The following is a 6,171-nucleotide window of genomic DNA, read 5'->3' on the forward strand; positions in this document are numbered from 1 at the left end:
TCGCGAAGATCAGACGATTTCTGATTTTGGTAAGGAAGAAACTCCAAAAGAGGCCATAGTTGAGCTACCAGAAGCAGAAGTCCCCTTACCTACGTTTGATGATGAGGAACAAGCTGAAAATGATGAAGATCAGGCTTGGGGTAGTGAGGCCCCTCAAATAGATGAAGATGTGCATAAGGATGTGCATGGTGATACCGAGCAGGGGGAGCAGTCCTCTCATGAATAACCGTCTATGTTGAGAAGATCAGAAAGAGAAAGGAATGCCTCCACTAGATATCCATCATCAGAGTATGTGACACTCACAGAAGGTGAACCAGAAAGCTTTAAAGAAGCTATGACACATGAGCATAAGGAACAGTGACAGAAGGCTATGCAAGAAGAGCTAAATTCCTTGCATAAGAATAAACCCTATGAGTTGATTGAACTGCCAAATGGTCGAAAAGCTTTGAAGAACAAGTGAGTATTCAAAGTGAAGAATGAAGATGACAAGAAGAATATGAAGTACAAAGTAAGGGTAGTTGTGAAAGGATTTGGGCAGAAAAAGGGTATTGACTTTGATGAAATTTTTTCTCCCGTGGTCAAAATGTCCTCTATTCGCACTATCCTAGGTCTAGCTGCTAGCATAGACTTAAAAGTTGAACAACTAGATGTCAAGACAACTTTCTTGCATGGAGACTTGAATGAAAATATCTACATGGAACAGCCAGAAGGGTTTCATGTAATGGGCAAAGAGCACATGGTTTGCAGGTTGAAGAGTTTGTATGGGTTGAAGCAAGCTCCAAGACAGTGGTACAAGAAGTTCAATTCATTTATGGTGGATCAAGGGTACAAAAGAACAGCTGCAGATCACTATGTATATGTCAGAAAGTTTCCTGATGGTAAATTTATTATTCTCTTGTTATATGTTGATGATATGCTTATTGCTGGTCAAGATACTAATCTGATTGGCAGGTTAAAGAAAGAGTTGAACCAAATCTTTGACATGAAAGACTTAGGGCCTGTAAAGCAGAATTTGGGTATGGCATTGAAGCATGATAGAAGAAACAAGAAGCTATGGCTATCACAGGAGAAGTATATTGAGAAAGTACTTGGAAGGTTCAACATGAAAAATGCCAAGCCCGTCAGTACTCCACTAGCTGGTCACTTCAAGCTCAGTAAGAAGTTGTATCCAACCAGTAATGAAGAGAAGAAAGAGATGGAGAAGATTCCCTATGTGTCAGCCGTAGGGAGCATAATGTATGCTATGGTTTGTACAAGGCCCGACATAGCATATGCGACTGGTGTAGTAAGCAGATATTTGGCAAATCCAGGCAAGCAACATTGGGAAGCTATAAAGTGGATTTTGAGATATTTAAGAGGCACTTCAAAGCAGTGCTTCTGTTTTGAAAACACAGCACCCAAGGTTGAAGGCTATACAGATGCAAACATGGCAGGAGATATCGACAAAAGGAAGTCTACTTCGGGCTACCTGTTTGCTTTTGCAGGGGGGGGGGGCATCTCATGGCAATCAAAGCTGCAAAAATGTGTTGCACTATCAACTACAGAGGCAGAGTACATTGCTGCTACAGAAGCTTGTAAGGAGATGCTAAAGCTAAAGCATTTTCTTATAGAGTTGAGTTTGGATCAAAAAGAATACGTGGTCAAATGCGACAGTCAAAGTGTCATTGATCTAAGCAAGAATGCCACTTACCACTCCAAGACGACGCACATTGATGTACGGTACCATTGGATTATAGATGTTTTGGAAAATGAGTTGATGGGGATTAGCAAGATTCACACCGATCGGAATCTGTCAGACATGATGACGAAGACAGTGCCAAAGGAGAAGCATGACCTATGCAGAGCTTTGGCAGGCATTGGTGCCACGTGAGCATCCAGTTCAGAAATCCCCCTTCATGGGGCTGAAGGGGGAGATTGTTGTGGGTCCACCCCATGAAAGTAGGCCCCACCCACTAACTCACATCTCTCGATTAAAACAGAGAGAGGCGTGAGGGGTGGGTTAACGAGTGAAAAGAAAAAAAAGAAAAAAAATGAGGAAAGCGAGAGAGGAGAAAAAATGATTTCTCTTTGGTGCTCATCTAGGGTTTGCTTTGAGGCAAAAATCCTAAAGGGGTTTTTTGAACCCTAACTCCATTGAAGCTTAAAGTCTTTGATTGGGCAAGAGAGAAGGAGCCAAAACCTAGGGTTTTGGAGTGGTCTTGGAGAAGAAGATCTCTCACGCTTGGTTCTTTGAGGTGGGAAGTGTTCTCTTGCAAGGGTTTCGTGAGGTAACCTGTATTTCCTCTAAGATTTTATTATTAATCTCCTATTCTTATGTATGCCTCAAGTTTTTTGGGAAAACTTGAGAATAAAGACTTTGTATTTCTCCTTTTCTTAGTGGATGTCTTTCAGAGTTTGTCCTGTGGTTTTTCCTTTCACATCGGAGGGTTTTCCACGTTAAAATTGTGTGTTCTTGACTTGCGTGGTGGATTGCTATTTTTGCTCTTTGTGGTTTATTGTTCGTGGCTATTTTCTTGACTCGCAGATAGAAGGGGGGAATTTATCCGCCGCAGTGTATCCGTGTTTCCCCAACACTAATATCACCCTCTTTTTCTTTTTCCTTTCTTTTCTTTCTTTACATATGTGTGTGACAAAAAGAACTTAGATTTAGACAAAATGATGTTTAGGTTTCTACACTTTTCTTTTTATATAGCTAAGTTTTCTTCTTTTTAGGAGATTTTGTTGCCTGAGTGAATAATATTTGCATACATTTAAACAAACATTACATTATGATATATAGATTCCTTTAGTACGGTTGTTTGTTAAGTTATTTAAAAGCTATAGATGTAATTTACATTTATATGGTACATTTAATAACTATAGAAATTTTACATTTATATGATAATTAACATATATAAGTTTATGTTTATAAGATAATTAAAAGCTATATAGACATTTACATTTATAAGGTTTTAAATACCTTGTGGGCAGCTCACACTCGCCCAAGTTCTTCCATTTCTTTATAGTCAATAAAAGTTCAAATTTATATGAGAAACGATAGATGCAAGGGCGCCCATGCTTAAAGACCCGGAAAAGGGCCCTTGATTGGATCTACGTCCTTAAGTTCAACCAAATTTACTTTCTCAACTGATTTTAAACGGTTGATATGAATCCAATCAAGAGCCCTTTTCTGACTCTTTATTCAAGGGCTCCCTTGGATCTACCATTCCTCAATCTATTTATATTAACTTTAAGAGACTTTTAAAAAAAAAATTAATCTCTTAGGGCATGTTTGAAAGCCATAAAAAAAAAATAATTCATGGAATATTTGTTGACCCAAGGTGACAAGGGGAAGAGAGGGTTGATGTGAGAGAGACTTGTGAGTGAAGAGAGCATGTGATGGGACTAGAAAACAGAGAAATAAAATTTCCTCTTTAAAATAGTTTCCCCCCCTATTTTCAGCCCCAGCCCATGCTCTCCTCACTCATCACCAAGGTTTTAAATTTCGGTTTTGGACTAAATTTCGGACCTTGCCAAAACCGAAATTTGGTAAAGAGTCTTGAAATGTCGTTTGTTTGGGTAGAAATTTCTCCCGAAATTCTGTAAAACAATAAAAAATATTATTTTAGCAAAATTTTAGCTGAAATTTCCGAAATCTCAGAAATTTCAACCGAAATTTTGTACATTTCGGAAGTTTCGGTTTCGTTACGTTTCGGTCTCAACCGAAATTCAAAACCATGCTCATTACCCCCTCAAATCTTATTTCTCCCACACCTCTACACCCCTCTCTACACTGGATAAAGAAATATTCCATGAATTTTTTTTTCATAGCTGCCGAGCATGCCCTTCAAATCTCTGTGTTTCCTCATTTTCTTATAAAATGTTTTCATATTAAACGGCTAAAATATTCTTCTTGCCGTAGAGAGAGAGAGAAAAGATATAAGTTTTTTGTTACTAATAACAAAAAAGGATCATTGGAATTCGAAGTCCTTTTCAGTTTCAAAGCTAATGATTAAATTATTAAAGAGTTGTACGTGTTTCCTTCTTTTTTTCATTGAAGACCTTTATCGTTTCAAAGCTAGTGATTAAGTTCAATTTCATTAAAGAGTAGTACATGTTCCTCTTTTTTGATTTTGATTACAGTCTCTTCTTTTTATTCACCTTCCATTATTCATCTATTTGCAATGAATCTCATCACATACATGGATGGGTGGGTCCACCTCATACCATTGGATTCAATGGCTTAACTTTTCTTGAAAGTTTGTGAAATTTTGATGCCGCGATTTAACATTTAAAAAACAATGAATAATTCAGAGGTTCTTGCATTTTTTTACTGAATTACCCAAATTTCATGAATTATTCATCTTTTTATGCCCCGATTTAATATTTAAAAAACAATGAAGAATTCAAAGGTTCATGCATTTTTACTGAATTAAATCCAAATTTCATGAATAATTCACCATTTTCTCATATATTGTTAGAAAGTTTCGTAAGAAATTCAATATTAGAGAAGAAATTGCAGTGAGATCTGAACTCGTATCCTAGTTTAGCAAAACCATGCACTAAGATTTTTGTTCAAGAATGAAATCTTATTTAAACTCTCCATATTCGGCTCATCCTTCAGAACTATATCACACCCTGAAAAGCATACATGAGATAACAAATCAAGTGTTATACTAAGAATTTGAATAGTTGTCCCAAATTCGAGTTGATCATGTTTCCTACTTTCTCAGAGAAAGACGATTAAAGAATTCCCGATCATAGTCCTTGCGGATCGGACCATTCGTGTAAGATACAAGAAGAAACTCGAGGAATTTTATATCTTTCTCTTATTCAAAGATCTCAATTTCAGCTATGGTTTCATTAGAATAAAATTGTGAACTAGCCAAAACTAAATTGATTGAAATTGGATCGTCGTCATCAAGGAAGTGGGCAATCTCTAAAGGGGAAAGGAGAATGAGAGGTTCAATATCATTCCTTTATTGGCCACCCAATTGGAACAACGATCGCATTCTCGAAAGATATGGGATACCTACTAGGTAACCCCAGTAAGGAAAGCAATGATTCTGCTCACAATGAAGTTACAATTCAATGGGCCAGTGTGGAAAGTTAGCTCTAGCTGTTGGCCATAAATGAGTCTCGTTGTTGGGAAAGTTGCCTTGTTTCCTTTGGTTTTACCAGGTTACATGAGAAGCAAAGTTAGAAACTCTTGCTTTTAGGTTTTCTTAAAACAATGGTAAAAAAAGCACTTTATCACACGGTCAATGTGTGGTGGCTAGTAGCTTGGGCGTGAGAAAGAGAAAAAGTGAAAGGAGAGAGAAAGGGAGAAAGGAAGAGAGAAGAGTGCTTCTTCTCGGGTTTTTCTCTTAGGTTTCTCTTATGTTTTCTTGGGTTTCTCTTGTTCACGGTCTTGGTTGAGAGGACAAAGAAAGAGTTGCGCGTTCTGTATTAGTCCCATTGTAATCCTTCTATTTTAACTTCTCGTAGTGAAGATAATGTTGCATCTTGAGCAAACTACGTAAAATCTCAGTGTTCTTGAGACCGGTGTTTATTTTTACTTTTCCGCTTATCTGTGCACAATCAGTTATAATATTAAAAATCTCATAAATATGCAGCTTCTATTAGATAAAGCATATGACGGAACTAATGAGTTACACTGCCAAGAGGTCTGTGTATTGCTCCACCTAACACACTGAAGGAAACCAAACGAATACTTGTATATGCAAAATCTTTTGAGAATGTGAAATATTTCATTGGGTCTTTGCTTCTTCTATCTCACTCAAAATAGAAAATAGTGGCCCCTTGCGGAAATGTTTATAGACCCTAACTTCTGTTCAATCTTCCCTGCCTTGTCGTCTATTCAATGGCTATTGTTTTCTCACGTGTTAAAACTCTAATAAACTAATAAAGAGACACTTCTATGCCATTTACTCAACGGGTTTTGGTTGGCCATGTGTTTGTTAAAACTCTACTAAACTAATAAAGAGAAGCTTCTATATGCTAGTTTAATTTTTCAGGTACCTTAATTACTCTTATGATGGATAAAGAGAAGACCCTCTAGCAAGTGGAGGACATGAGAAAAGGACCCAACCCACTTTAATTTATGGGAAGTTGGGTTTGATTTTCTTGCTCAGCGAATCCCACATCATCTTCAGATTCGCAGTCAAGATTCATGGTGCATCACAAAACCTA

The sequence above is a fragment of the Tasmannia lanceolata genome, unplaced genomic scaffold (assembly GCF_043159265.1).
Source record: "Tasmannia lanceolata isolate RefF3 unplaced genomic scaffold, GAP_Taslan_0.1 ptg000018l, whole genome shotgun sequence".
NCBI classification, from domain to species: domain Eukaryota; kingdom Viridiplantae; phylum Streptophyta; class Magnoliopsida; order Canellales; family Winteraceae; genus Tasmannia; species Tasmannia lanceolata.